The sequence below is a fragment of the Vipera ursinii genome, assembly GCF_947247035.1.
Source record: "Vipera ursinii genome assembly, chromosome: 1".
Lineage (NCBI taxonomy): Eukaryota > Metazoa > Chordata > Lepidosauria > Squamata > Viperidae > Vipera > Vipera ursinii.
In genome coordinates, this window is record NC_139512.1 from 337,655,470 (window position 1) to 337,670,535 (window position 15,066).

The 15,066-nt window shown below is 42.5% G+C and overlaps 1 protein-coding gene across 4 annotated transcripts in view; it reads left to right on the forward strand.

The window, feature by feature from the left end:
- The first annotated feature begins 1,026 nt into the window (after positions 1-1,026).
- The window catches only part of MTMR4 (myotubularin related protein 4), a 58,622-nt gene continuing 44,582 nt past the window's right edge, over positions 1,027-15,066 (forward strand). Inside the window, exons 1-2 of one of the 4 annotated variants that reach the window (XM_083348211.1) lie at positions 1,027-1,111; positions 7,506-7,735. The gene's annotated coding sequence lies outside the window, so the exon portion shown is untranslated. The remainder of the gene's footprint in view (positions 1,112-7,505; positions 7,736-15,066) is intronic. The other 3 variants (XM_083348210.1, XM_083348212.1, XM_083348213.1) reach the window with 3 other exon arrangements.

Genomic DNA, 15,066 nt, shown 5'->3' on the forward strand with positions numbered 1-15,066 from the left:
TTCAAAAGCTGTGTGCGAGTATACCTAGACCAGGGGTAGGCAACCTCGGCTCTTTTATGACTCATGGACTTCAACTCCCAGAATTCCTGAGTCAGCATAGTTGACTCAGGAATTCTGGGAGTTGAAGTCCATGAGTCATAAAAGAGCCGAGGTTGCCTACCCGTTCTAGGCTCATAATCTCAGCAGCGACCGTCCTTCCCAGCTCACAGCCAAGGCGCTTTACCAGGAGAAAGGGGCGCGTTCCACCTGCATCCGACCGAAGCTTTTCCTCATTATCAGCCAATTACCAGGGCAACCGCTGTTAAACTTTAATTAATGCCACTTAGATTATATTCGACAATACAATTACTATTTTATTTTTTACATAATCTGAGTTGATGGAAGTATAAGTTTTATTACAATGCCAGCATTCGGTGGGCAATACATTAAACGCCTAGCGTTAACTAACACGCTCACTCACGCACCAAGCCCTTCCTTTCAAGGCATACCAAAGGAATAGACTACAGTAATTGGCCTATACAAGCCAAGGTCCCGCCTTGACTTTTGATTGGACCAAAACAGAGGCGTAGTAGAGGTGGGGCGATGTGATTGAACACAGTCAGTGGGATTAACGCTGAAAGACAGAAATTGATATGGAAATGTCTTAACTGCTGCAGCACCCAGGCGTGTCTCTCGTCACAGCCAATCAACTGGAATATTTTATTTCCCACCCTTTTTTTTGACAGCCCTGAGGAGAAAATGGCCGTGGGCGCCTTTCTCTCTCTCTCTCTCTCTCTCTCTCTCATCCTGATTGGCTAGCGTGAAGGACGCGCTGTGATTTCTCATTGGCTGTTGTGGCCTGCCCCTTCCCCTCCCACCCCTTTTCTTCCTCCTTTGTCACGTTGGGGAAGAATGATTGACGGGAGCAATGACCAATCTGAGCACCAGATGCATAGAATCGTCTCCTCCAGGAGGCGCAATCTCAGTTTCTGGATTGGATCTCTGCGACGGGCCTTGATTGGCTGACAGCGGGCACTGTGAAGGAGTGGCTGGCTAGGCAAGTGGGCGGGAGCTGCACGAGGCGCTTGAGGTGGGAGCAGCGCCGTCAAGAGAAGGAGGAGGAGGAGCGCAGGTGAGGAGACCCCTTTCGCGCTCGCTCAACCGGCCGCCCTCTCCCCTCTGTCCCCTCATTCTGCGGTGGCGGCGACGGGCTTCGTGGGTGGGGCCTTAATGTCTCCGGGCCTCGCTTCGTTTTGGAGAAAGAAAGCGAAGGCCCAGGCCGGACGCCTTTCCCTAATTGCTGTCAGTCTTAAAAGCGAGGGGAGGAGCCAAGACAAACCTCGCCCTATTGAGGGCATATCAGGCCACGCCCCCAAAGTTCTAACGAGTTGTTCGGCGAGCTTTGAACATGCTCAGGAGAACTCCGGTTTCGTTGGGCCCAGTTCTCACACTTTAATGAAACTTCGTGTTCTCGAATACGTGTAGAATCTTTTTAAGTAGCTCTGGCTTTATTCTTCCGGTCTTCAACTCCTGCCACCAGTTTGTAGTGCCATTTCTTAAAACAAGAGGGAGGAGCCTTGAGAAACCATGCCTTCTATTGTTCAAGCATATTAGCATAATAAAGTCAAAATTGCAAGCCAGGCAGTGAATTGGACTGATGTGCTTTGCTCCTTGTTAAGGCGGACTTGGGTTTATATGTTACAATAAAATTTTATCTTTCAAAGTGGTTACATTTTACTATGAAATATAACAGCAATGTTATGTTTATACTACAGATTAGGAATTCAGAATTCAATCTTGAACATTTTTTGTCTAAGAAGAGAGCCCTGATTATTTAAACAGCACTTTTACACACTAGCTTTTAAAGTATGGGTTGTTTATGTAAAAAGTATACATATATGATGTGCATATGACAATATTTTTCTTACAAATACAAAAAGGTGGACGCTGCTTTCCTTCGCTGTTATATAGGAGGGAATGCTTTTTCTAAGACTCTACCTGCTAGAGTCTTATGTATATGTGATATGTATATATGTTATCTAAAAATAAAGCCATGTCTTTTATTTATTTATTATTTATTTATTAATTTAATTTGTATACCGCCCTTCTCCCGAAGGACTCAGGGCGGTGAACAGGGCAATACATAATAAAACAAGATACAAGTATTTTATTTAATTCAGGCAAATTTAAATGATTGCAGTGCTAGGATTGTAAGCCAGGATGGGCAAGATATTCCTGTGCATCTTCGTAGGAGAAAAATGGCAACATTATCCAGGATGACTTTGTGCTTTTTTTAAGGCTAACATTGCTGTGTTTAAGATTGTTAGGTATTGTATAAATTTGGTCTAGAATTATTAGCCATTTAAGCCAGCTACAACCCCCTCCTCCCTCCCCCCAGTCAATTCCATTTAAAGAATCCTTGACAGAAGATTGTCCAGTTTCTGCAAAGGAATGGTAACCAACCACCTTGCAATTTGTTCTACAGAAAAGCTACTACTACCTTAAAAACTTTTTAAGATTCAAGTGGAATCTATCTTCCAGTGTTTCAAGAGCATTATTCCATGTCCTGCCCACTGGGTTGCAGCACAATGACTACAAGGCCTTATCTATATTATTGATTCATTTTATATCTAAAAAATAGAATCATAGTCATCCTGTACTGTATTTTCTCTAAGATAGAGATGCTTGTCTCTTCTCATAAGATGGATAATCTTTACTGCTTTTCTTTGCATCTGTTCAGTTTGTTTGAATCCTGCCTCCTGTACTTTTGATTATTTTTTTCCATGTGACAAGCTTTTTATTTGTCTCAATAAAATGTCATTCTATTATTTTGGGAAGAATTCAGCTATTTCCCTCCCCTCCCATAAAATTCACTTTCCTTATTTTCAGAAAGAATTTTCATTAGTGATGTTTACCCCAGATGCTGTAACAAAGTAAATGCTTGCATATAGGATACTGAGTATGTAAATTCCCAATATATTAATTCAAAGTAGTACTATCCACTAAAAAGTTTATGTTTTTCTTCTGTGCTGCTTTCAAGTGTGTGCATGTATCAAGTGTTTATTTTTCTATCAAGATAGGCGCCAAGAGCCATTAATCTGGGCTTTAAGCTTGCACTGGGATGTAATGTATAAATTGTTCATGCATGTGATTTATCCAATTAGATATTTTTAATAGCTATATATTCAGTCTTCATAGAAACTCACATCTGTATATATGGATAGAAACAATCTTTTCTCTGTTTGTATTGCAAGAATCTTTTCCACTTTGAATTGAATTGAATTAGCATAAAAAAGAACAGTACTGAATCTGAGATTTTCTGCATAGAAGGCATTCTTCCATTGACTGATGGGCTGTCTCCAGATGTGATTTTTGAACTATGGCTTCATAAGACCTCTAAAACATGATGAGGGTAGATTTCCAAACTGAAACATCTCTTATTACTCTCCTTTCTTAAATCCTTCATGTAGGTGCATAAGAAGAATGCAACTGTATATATTATGAAGTAGCCCTGTGTTCACTTTGATATTAAATATCTTTTGAAATGATAATGTTAAATAAAGAGGGTAATATTGATTCATTTAGAACATCTTCCTAAAAGCAGAAAACTGTCGTGTTTGCAGTCTTTGAGATATGAGAGAAGGGGCTTGGTACATGATTGGCTGCTTACAGATAGATGACAGAAAATCACTATATTCTCAGAAGGATGATTTCATTTCATTATAATAGTAAGCTTTTCATATGTTACAGATCAATTCCGGTGTATTCAAAACAGATTCTAAAATAGGATATGTGGGTGAGGGCAAAACTTTATGCTTAATTCTAAAGTGAAGCAGCTTGCCGATTATCCATAGATCTTCTCTTTAAACCACTTGTATAGGGTTGCTTGGGTGTGGAGTTTAGGAAAGAAAGAAAAATTAAGAATATAATGAAGAAAAAAAGAAATATATAAACTTTCCCCATAACAAGTGCAAACAGTTTTAGTAACATTACTTCTTAAAATACAACAAATTAAGGGTTACTAGAGATGATGTATCTGTTTTAACCTTGATCAGATAAACAACTTTATATTCCTTTTTTACTTTTACTCTTTATTCCCTTCAAATAATCTACAACTTGATTTCTTTTTTTTCCTTTGTCTCTTCTCACAGAATTCTTCAAACAAGTCTTTTCTGTAAATCCAATATAGGAAAGTTATTCAGGTTGCTCTTTTGTTATTTCTATATCCCTTTTAATTATTAAGACATCAGCCAATTTCATTTGTATATCCAGTATAGCATCTTTTTTCCGTACAATTCTTGTAGCCTGTCATTTTAAATCCACTTTGAAATCAGTCTCAATCCAAGCCACTAAAACTCTTCCATAGCATCTTTTAAACACGGTCTGTTTATAGAGGCAGTCATTCTTAAAATTTTAATTTCTGGGTCTGTTATTCAATAATATCCTTCCATATGTGCATTATTAAAATATTTTGCTTCATTTTGTATTAATAAACAAAATTTAAGCACTGTCCTTTAATTGTGATCTTTAGTTTCTTCTGGTTCCCTCTAAGGCACGGGTGTCAAACTGCCGGCCTGCGGGCTGCCAGGCCTGCGGGCCGGATGTTTCATGGCGAAATCACACCCACCCCATTGCCAGCAATGGAAAAAAAAGTCATGATACATCACGACACATCACGTGATGTTGTGAGTTTGACACCTTTGGCCTTCAAAGTCTCCTCTCATCATTTTTTTAAAAAATCAAAATGAAAGGATTGTTCCACAGGAAGGATTTTTTATAATTACTTCTAAAATCTTATTTCAAATCCATCTGGACCCTTTGTCTGTAACTTTCCCAAATCAAAATCTTAATCTTTCTTGTTTATTCCATTTTTTTATTCTTAAACTTGTATTTAAAACTTCTTTCACTAAGAATTGAAAGGAACTCAACCAGGGCTATAAAGATTCCTAATAGTCGAAAAGCAGTTAACATGCAGTTTCCAAAAATGATTAGAAAACTATGTGTAAATGCAGAATCCTTTTGAAGGCACAAACTATGATTTGAGTAAAGGTGGCTTTAAACCCATTGGAGATCATTGTGTTGTGGTCACCTCATGAGGAGCAACTGTATGTCCCATTGTTTTCAGCTTGCAATTTTTCCCCTGGAAGTTTTGTGGTTTATCATTCTTAGTATTTTGATTAATATTACCAAATTGAGGATACATTCTTTGTAGACAAGTAGTTAGGTAAGTGTTCTTTGTTCCTTTTTCAGTCATGAGACGAGACATGAAGCAAAAAAATATTTTTTAAGATAGCAATAGCACTTATATACTGCTCCATAGTGCTTTATAGTACTCTTTGAGCGGTTTACAAATGCCAGTATATTTCCCCCAACACACTGGGTCCTCATTTTACTGACCTCAGAAGGATGGAAGGCTGAATCAGCCTCGAGCCGGTCAGGATCAAATTCCTGGTTGTGGGCAGAGTTAGCTTGTAATACTGCATTCTAACCCAGGGGTCCCCAACCCCCCCAGTCCGTGGACCAGTACCGGACTGTGGCATGCCAGAAACTGGTCCGCGCAAATAAGCAAAGCCCCATCCATAGGATGCAGGCAGCACACACAATCACGCACCCTCCGGTCCATGAAAAAAACTCTCCAGGGAACCAGTCCCTGGTGCCCAAAAGGTTGGGGACCTCTGTTCTAACCACTGCACCATCACGGCTCCTCCAAGATCTTTTTGTTATAGAGATTCTCTGGTATTATTTATTTATTTTATTTAATTAGTATACCGCCCTTCTCCCGAAGGACTCAGGGCAGTGAACAGGGCAATAAATACCAAAATACAAAAATTAAAAACAGATTAAACCATAGTGCCCAAATGCAATAAATAAATTACTTAGAAACAATAATTAAAACCCAAACCCATCAGACCAGGCCGGCTTGTTCAAACAAATAGGTTTTTAGATCACGTCGGAAGGAGCGAAGTTCGGGAGCCATCCGGAGCTCAACCGGTAAACGGTTCCACAAATCCGGCGCACCCACAGAGAAGGACCTCCCCCTGGGGGCCACCAGTCGGCATTCTCTGACCGGTGGCACCCTGAGGAGGCCCTCTCTGTGGGAACGCACTGAGCGGAGGGAAGTTGATTTTTATCTTTGTTGTTTTTAATAAAAATTTACTTTTTACAAAAATATGTATTTAAATTATGTATATTCTTTAATATTTAAATATATAAGGGAAATAGATTTATCTAGTATAAGCTTCATTAAGTTAACTGGGATGACTTACTAAGCATTTTACCTTTTAAAGTTAATAAATTGGGTGATCCAGTTTCTCATATATACTCAAATTTTAAAAAATTATAAAATCATTTTTATTTTATGCTTTGTAGATAAAAGAACAGTTGCAATGCTCACATGGAAAATCTTTTTATGAATATTCATAAATTTAATCCAGTTTCCAATCACTAGCCATCTAATACATCTTTCCTGGAGTTTGACTATCAGATAAGTCTTGTAATGTATCTTGTTAGCTTTTAAATTTACACTAGAATTACCTTTGTGTGCTTGTGGTAGTAATTTCTTATAGTTCCTTTAAATCCTTTTCACTTCCGAAATATTTTTTTCTTTGTTTTATTTTATTTCAATATTTACATTTGTCTAGTTCCCAGGTGTCAAACTCGCGTCGTTACATGACGTGTCACGACATAACGTGCCTTTTTTCCCATAGCCAGCAATGGGGTGGGGGTGGGTTTGGCATGACGCATCCAGCCCGCAGGTTGGCAGTTTGACACCCCTGTTCTAGTTCACATTAACTGCTCAAAGTTGCTTACAATTAAAGTCTTTAAAAAAATAAACCTAATTTGTTAGGAACCTGCAACAAAATTTTGCAGGGAAACAATTGTTTATATTACTAACGGACTGTGTGTATGATAAATATCTTCACAGAGCAACCTTGTAAATGTTCCATAAATTTACAAGTTTAGCTAGTTTTACCACCTATGTTTATTTGTTAGGGAAGCATAATTAATCTTTATTAATGAAGATAAATGCTGGGATATATTAGAAACTATTTGCTCAGGGATTTTTTTTAGATCAGAGTTGTGTGGATGAAGATTGCGATCTAGAGACTTGGTTTGTGTTCATTCTTCAGTTTGTGGGAAATGAAGCACTGTTGATTTCTTTTGCCTATTTTACTTGACCTTCTTCTGTTTTTTTACACAACTGCAATGTTGCATCTTGAGAATTCTGAACCATAGAGCAGGCAGAAGATCCTAGTAGTCCAAATTAAGGATTTGTAAGATAGTTTAAATTTGAACTTTTCTGAGTTCATAAACCCTGTTTGGCCTAAGGACATGTTTTTTTTTTAGCCAAAATGGATTATTTCTGAAGGGATATGGGTTTGAAACAGCTTCAAGTTCACAATAGGTGTTTTCATATTGAAGCTCAGCATTCTTAGACTGGACATGAAAATTGTTCTAAATCCAGTTAGAATGTTTTGAACTCAAACTAGCTCAAATTAAAAATGTTTTGCTTCCTACTCATCCAGATGATACGGAAAGATTCTATGAAACCTTTCCTGAAAAGGAAGACTGTCACTCCAGACTCTGTCCCCTGCTGTTGTAATCCAGTTCTCCTTTGCTAATATTGAAGCAGTGAAGAATTATTCCCAGTTCTCATGACAGTGATAAAAGGACCCTCTTTATAAAAGAGAAGACTAGGACCATCTGCCTCTTCCTCCTTCTCTCCTCCTCCTCCTCCTCCTTACAAAGAAAAGAGGTAAGATAGGGCTGGGACAACTCTTCACTTTTTCTATGTGATATATAGTTTTGTCTTCAAAACTTCAAACCTTTTTGGGAGTACAGAGGCAAATTACCTGTGAGTACAGCTAGGCAAAATATTTATGAAGATAGAGACTGGCTTATTTTTATTACTTCTGAATGGACGATAGTACTGCTGCTTCAGACATAGCAAGGTCTGTGGACAGTATGAATAAAGGAGGATTCTCTTTAGATGCCCTTTGGATGGTTGGGCTAACCTGGTTTTTATAACATGTTATACAATCTGCACCTAGTCTGTTTTTGGTATTCACTGTCATAGGTTGGCTGCTTGGACAGATTCAAGAAGGAAAGGTCCGTCTACTACTAGTTGTAATGGCTATGTGGAAACTATAATTGGAGGCAATCTGCTGTATGAAAGTTGCCATTGTTTTCATGCACTGGTTCCTAAAATTATTTGACTGATCACTTAGGGAAGCAAGATTCTGGACTTTTGATACATCACAGTTTCTAAGTACGGTGTATTGGAAAAGGAGATGTGACTTCACAAAAATGGAAGCATAGAAAATAAATGAGAACTATATTGAAAGAGTTTAGCTTTGAAAATTGTACCTGATGATAGTTACAAAAGAATGGAGAAATGAACCTAAGAGAAATGCTTTAACTTTGAAAGAATAGCAGCTATTTTCAGAAATGAGGTCATCCCTGTCTTTATAGTGTTAGATTTCCTAATAAATTTTGGTTTCTTGGCTTCTTATTTTAGATCTAAAGTAAAACTTAAGTAAAGGTTTACAAAATGATTATGAAATGAAGATATTTTTGTGGGAGGCTATATTAAAATATATGTATATTTAAAAAGAGACCTTCTCTATCTTAATCATGGCTTGTTTAATGTAGAAGAAAACTTTTTAAATATTTGTGAGAATCTTGAATAAATTTAATTGACTCTTCACCCCCCAAAAGAGGTCTCTGCTAGAGGCAAAGTGCATTCGCTGGGGAGCAACAGAAGACCAATGTGTAAGATGACCAGTGTAAGAGGGGGGGAAAACTTACCAGCAGTAATTATGTAGAAAGGAAAATGTCAGCAAATGATAGTATGTTTCCTACTCTTGTTTGATAAAATCAGGAACTTTTATATCACATAAATACAGAAATAGAGATACTTTTCAGTTATATCTACAGTAATATATTAGCATTGTGCTTAAGCCTTCACCCATGATTTATTGCATTTTTATATTAAGGCTGACAATAGCTTAAAGCACGAAATATCATAGAGTTCTATGTCTTACTTTTAGGGAAATAGATATAAGATTGCAGTTCAATGAACTGATTAATCAGTGTTTGCATATAATTTAGCTTCCCTGCTAGCACAGCCAAGTGCCAGATCTAGAGTGTTCACTAACATGTATCATCTGCTTCTGGAGTAATCCAATTTATTGAATGATCAGTCCAATTACTGAGTCCTTAAATTTTGGTCAAAGTAGAAGTATAAGATAACTCTGTTTTTAAATAATCATAAGCCAGTTTTCTGCTCAGAGGATTCCAGGCTAAACCCACTTACCAAGTAATAATTCCCATTCAATTAAAAGGGATTTAAGTCTGATATTATAGGATTGTTCCACAAGTAAGACTTGCTTAGTTTCACTAGGAAATACTAAGAAGGAACATAACTACAACTATTTTGTTTTATTTAAAATGTATGTTTTCAAAATCAAACATAAACATAAATCCCAGATAACTTACTATCTAGTACTATATCCCTTAGTTCTAATTTGCCAATCATTCTCAGAGGCAAAATGATGTCAGGGCATAGTGCTATATTTTGTTAAAGATATGCAGGGATAGGAATGATGTTAGTTTTGGTACTTTTCTCCTTATTCATATTACCTGATACCATTTCAAATATTGTCCTGCCACAGTTGCCTCTGCTTCAATTCCCCTTACTTGTCTATCTCCCCTCTTCATCTTTGCACTTTCAGATAGCTTCCACTCCACCACTGCTATCCCTGCTGCCCTTAGCTGAACTTTGTCCTTCTTGTTGCTGGCCCAGTATCCAGGCGCTGGCCCAGGGTGCAGATCTGGGATGCGCATGGCAGACTGGGAGAGCCTCATCCGCTGAAGGGAACTCACTGGGCCCAGATGGAGAGGAGGCAGTGGAACAAAGCTAGTGGAAGAGACGGGAGGGGCAGGCACTGGCTTCCCAGACAAAGGAGGCAGCTTCACAAGGCTTTGTTCAGTGGTGACTGATGCCACCTACACAGGGAGCTGCCATCCATATAGCTGCCCTACCCCCTCCGCCATCTCCATCCCACTGCTTCCTTCCCATCTGAGCCTAACAATGTCCCTTTGGCAGAGAAGGCTCCATTGCTCTGCCACACTCACCATGCATGTCCTGGGGTCACACCTTCACGCAGCCCCTGGATCCTGGGCCAGCAGGAGGAAGAAGACAGCAGACGTCAGCCAGAGGGAGGTGGGTGGCAGGAGTAGACAAATGGAGTACAGGGTGGGCAAAAGGACACAACTTGAATCACATGATTACAAGGTGCTCCAGTAGCCATACCGTAACTTCATGGACTGGTCATAAATATCATTCGTTCAGTGCTGTCATAACTTTGAATGGTCGCTGAACAAATAATTGTTAAGGGCTGCCTGTAATTTAAGTCTCTCATTTGTGCCTCAAGTGAGAACTGGGCTGGGTCTGAAGTAGAGGTTCAGGCCTTAAATTCAGCCCTAGTACCATTGCTGCCACTTAAAACGACCACCGTGTGTCATTCTTCAAGGCACAGTTGTCCCCCATGACCCAGTGCTCCCCGGAATCTGCATTCCACTGACCTTCAGGCACTGTTGACAGGCCCCTGCAGCCTACTGGAAGCTGCTCCAAGTCGCACAAGGCGCTTGTTCTTGCAGTGGCTTAGGAGAATGCTTTTCTGCAGCCTTAGCGGCCTCCAAAAACCTCATTCTTGCATGAGTTTTGGAGACTCTGGAGTCCATATAAGAAGACAGCCCTCTCATGTGATTTCTGGAGGCCGTGCAAGAGCACATCCCATTTTTCTGTGGCCTCCACAGCAACTGAAAATCACATGAGAATGGGGCGTCTTTTCAAGAATATTTGTTGGGTGTTGGTGTATACCGGTGTGTCACCCAATGGCATATATCTTTAACATATATGTCATAGGTTTGCCACCAAAATCCAAAACAAGTGTGTATTTCTTTCCCCTTTTCCTTAAAATGCTAAGATGCCTGCTGAATCGGACCAAATCAAACAGGACCAAACCAGTGTTCTGTCTGTTGCAGTTTTTGTTAACAGTTGTGAGCCCTTCAAGGAAGGGTAGGTTAAGAAACAGATTGAAGAAGGATTTCTGGAATGTTCCTTTACTATTTTAGGCTATAGTAACAGAATCTGGTTCCTCTGCCCCTCTTATGTAAAACAATCTGATTTTGTTTCTCTTACTTCTCCTTTCCCATGACTGTTTTTTTTTAACCTTTTCTTAAGATTTTTTGCATTTCTTTGTTAAGGTTATCTTCATGCTCCTTTACACCATCTAGTTCTTAACTAGATGTTCTTCCTCACTGTTTGTTCTTTAGTAATTGATAGAGCTATAAATGAAAAAAGGGAGAATCTGTATAGCCAATTTGACGAATAAAAACTTCAATTAAATATTTATTTCACACCAAAGTTATTCTTTCTAATTTAGCAAAATGTGATTAAATTTGGTGGGGAAGTTGAAGCTGATAAAAGAACATTTGAAGTACAAGATGAACCAGAGCAGTGCAGGGGCTGTAGAGGGAAAATAAACCTGAAAAAAATGCCCAATACAGTGGGACAACAAAGTATTTAGTCAGCCACCAATTGTGGAAGTTCTCCCACTTAAAAAGATGAGAGAGGCCTGTAATTTTCATCATAGGTATACCTCAACTATGAGAGACAAAATGGGGGGAAAGAATCCAGGAAATCACATTGTAGGATTTCTAAAGAATTTATTTGCAAATTATGGTGGAAAATAAATATTTGGTCAGTATATACCCTTTGTTGGCAATGACAGAGGTCAAACGTTTTCTGTAAGTCTTCACAAGGTTTGCACACACTGTTGCTGGTATTTTGGCCCATTCCTCCATGCAGATCTCCTCTAGAGCAGTGATGTTTTGGGGCTGTCGCTGGGCAACACGGACTTTCAACTCCCTCCAAAGGTTTTCTATGGGGTTGAGATCTGGAGACTGGCTAGGCCACTCCAGGACCTTGAAATGCTTCTTACGAAGCCACTCCTTCGTTGCCTGGGCGGTGTGTTTGGGATCATTGTCATGCTGAAAGACCCAGCCACGTTTCATCTTCAATGCCCTTGCTGATGGAAGGAGGTTTTCACTCAAAATCTCACGATACATGGCCTCATTCATTATTTCCTTTACACGTATCAGTCGTCCTGGTCCCTTTGCAGAAAAACAGCCCCAAAGCATGATGTTTCCACCCCCATGCTTCACAGTAGGTATGGTGTTCTTTGGATGCAACTCAGCATTCTTTCTCCTCCAAACACGAGGAGTTGAGTTTTTACCAAAAAGTTCTACTTTGGTTTCATCTGACCATATGACATTCTCCCAATCCTGTTCTGGATCATCCAAATGCTCTCTAGCAAACTTCAGATGGGCCCAGACATGTCCTGGCTTAAGCAGGGGGACACGTCTGGCACTGCAGGATTTGAGTCCCTGGCGGCATAGTGTGTTACTGATGGTAGCCTTTGTTACTTTGGTCCCAGCTCTCTGCAGGTCCCCCCGTGTGGTTCTGGGATTTTTGCTCACCGTTCTTGTGATCATTTTGACCCCACGGGGTGAGATCTTGTGTGGAGCCCCAGAACGAGGGAGATTATCAGTGGTCTTGTATGTCTTCCATTTTCTAATAATTGCTCCCACAGTTGATTTCTTCACATCAAGCTGCTTGCCTATTGCAAATTCAGTCTTCCCAGCATGGTGCAGGTCTACAATTTTGTTTCTGGTGTCCTTCGACAGATCTTTGGTCTTGGCCATAGTGGAGTTTGGAGTGTGACTGTTTGAGGTTGTGGACTGGTGTCTTTTATACTGATAACAAGTTCAACCAGGTGCCATTCATACAAATAACGAGTGGAGGACAGAGGAGCCTCTTAAAGAAGAAGTTACAGGTCTGTGAGAGCCAGAAATCTTACTTGTTTGTAGGTGACCAAGTACTTATTTTACCGAGGAATGTACGAATTAATTCATTAGAAATCCTACAATGTGATTTCCTGGATTCTTTCCCCCCATTTTGTCTCGCATAGTTGAGGTATACCTATGATGAAAATTACAGGCCCCTCTCATCTTTTTTTTTTATTGAAAAGTTTTAAAATACAGTTTTCCTTTAAAAAACCCCCCTTCCCCCTCCCTCCTCCCCTCCCTACCTCCCCCCTATCTCCCCCCCTCCCCCTCTCCCTCCTCCCTCCCCTGCCTCCCCCCCCTACTTCCCCTCCTCCCCCCCTCCCCCCCGACTTCCCAGAGCAAAATACAAGGTATATATCTAAAAAGCAATCATAAACAATCATATACTAACAATTACCGTATATACTTGAGTATAAGCCGAATTTTTCAGCCCACTTTTTGGGCTGAAAAATTCCACTTCGGCTTATACTCCAGTCAACAAAAAAAACTTACCGAGGACTTGTGCGCGGCCGAGGCTTTGGTGCTTCCGGGATCGCCCGCACCTCTCCCAAGCCACCGCCGTCCGAGACCTGCCGAAGTTTGGGGAGGTTTGGGGAGGTGCGCGCGCACCTCCCCAAACTCCGCGCCTTGCCTGCCTGCTTCTTTCCGCAGCGGAAAGAAGCAGGCAGGCAGGGCGCGGAGGAACGGAGACTTGCCGACGTTTGGGGAGGTTTGGGCGTCTCCCCAAACCTCGGCAGGTCTCCGTTCCTCCGCGCAGACCTGCCGACGTTTGGGGAGGTTTGGGCGCCTCCCCAAACCTCCCCAAACCTCGGCAGGTCTCCGTTCCTCCTGCCGACCTTTGGGGAGGTTTGGGCGCCTCCCCAAACCTCCCCAAACCTCGGCAGGTCTCCGTTCCTCCTGCCGACCTTTGGGGAGGTTTGGGCGCCTCCCCAAACCTCGGCAGGTCTCCGTTCCTCCGCGCAGACCTGCCGACGTTTGGGAAGGTTTGGGCGCTTCCCCAAACCTCCCCAAACCTCGGCAGGTCTCCGTTCCTGTTTGGGGAGGTTTGGGCGCCTCCCCAAACCTCGGCAGGTCTCCGTTCCTCCGCGCAGACCTGCCGACCTTTGGGGAGGTTTGGGCGCCTCCCCAAACGTCCCCAAACCTCGGCAGGTCTCCGTTCCTCCGCGCAGACCTGCCGACCTTTGGGGAGGTTTGGGCGCCTCCCCAAACGTCCCCAAACCTCGGCAGGTCTCCGTTCCTGTTTGGGGAGCTTTGGGCGCCTCCCCAAACCTCCCCAAACCTCGGCAGGTCTCCGTTCCTCCGCGCAGACCTGCCGACCTTTGGGGAGGTTTGAGCGCCTCCCCAAACCTCCCCAAACCTCGGCAGGTCTCCGTTCCTCCGCGCAGACCTGCCGACCTTTGGGGAGGTTTGGGCGCCTCCCCAAACGTCCCCAAACCTCGGCAGGTCTCCGTTCCTGTTTGGGGAGGTTTGGGCGCCTCCCCAAACGTCCCCAAACCTCGGCAGGTCTCCGTTCCTCCGCGCAGACCTGCCGACCTTTGGGGAGGTTTGGGCGCCTCCCCAAACGTCCCCAAACCTCGGCAGGTCTCCGTTCCTGTTTGGGGAGGTTTGGGCGCCTCCCCAAACGTCCCCAAACCTCGGCAGGTCTCCGTTCCTGTTTGGGGAGGTTTGGGCGCCTCCCCAAACCTCCCCAAACCTCGGCAGGTCTCCGTTCCTCCGTGCAGACCTGCCGACCTTTGGGGAGGTTTGGGCGCCTCCCCAAACGTCCCCAAACCTCGGCAGGTCTCCGTTCCTGTTTGGGGAGGTTTGGGCGCCTCCCCAAACCTCCCCAAACCTCGGCAGGTCTCCGTTCCTCCGCGCAGACCTGCCGACGTTTGGGGAGGTTTGGGCGCCTCCCCAAACCTCCCCAAACCTCGGCAGGTCTCCGTTCCTGTTTGGGGAGGTTTGGGCGCCTCCCCAAACCTCCCCAAACCTCGGCAGGTCTCCGTTCCTCCGCGCAGACCTGCCGACCTTTGGGGAGGTTTGGGCGCCTCCCCAAACCTCCCCAAACCTCGGCAGGTCTCCGTTCTTCCTGCCGACCTTTGGGGAGGTTTGGGCGCCTCCCCAAACCTCCCCAAACCTCGGCAGGTCTGCGCGGAGGAACGGAGACCTGCCGAGGTTTGGGGACGTTTGGGG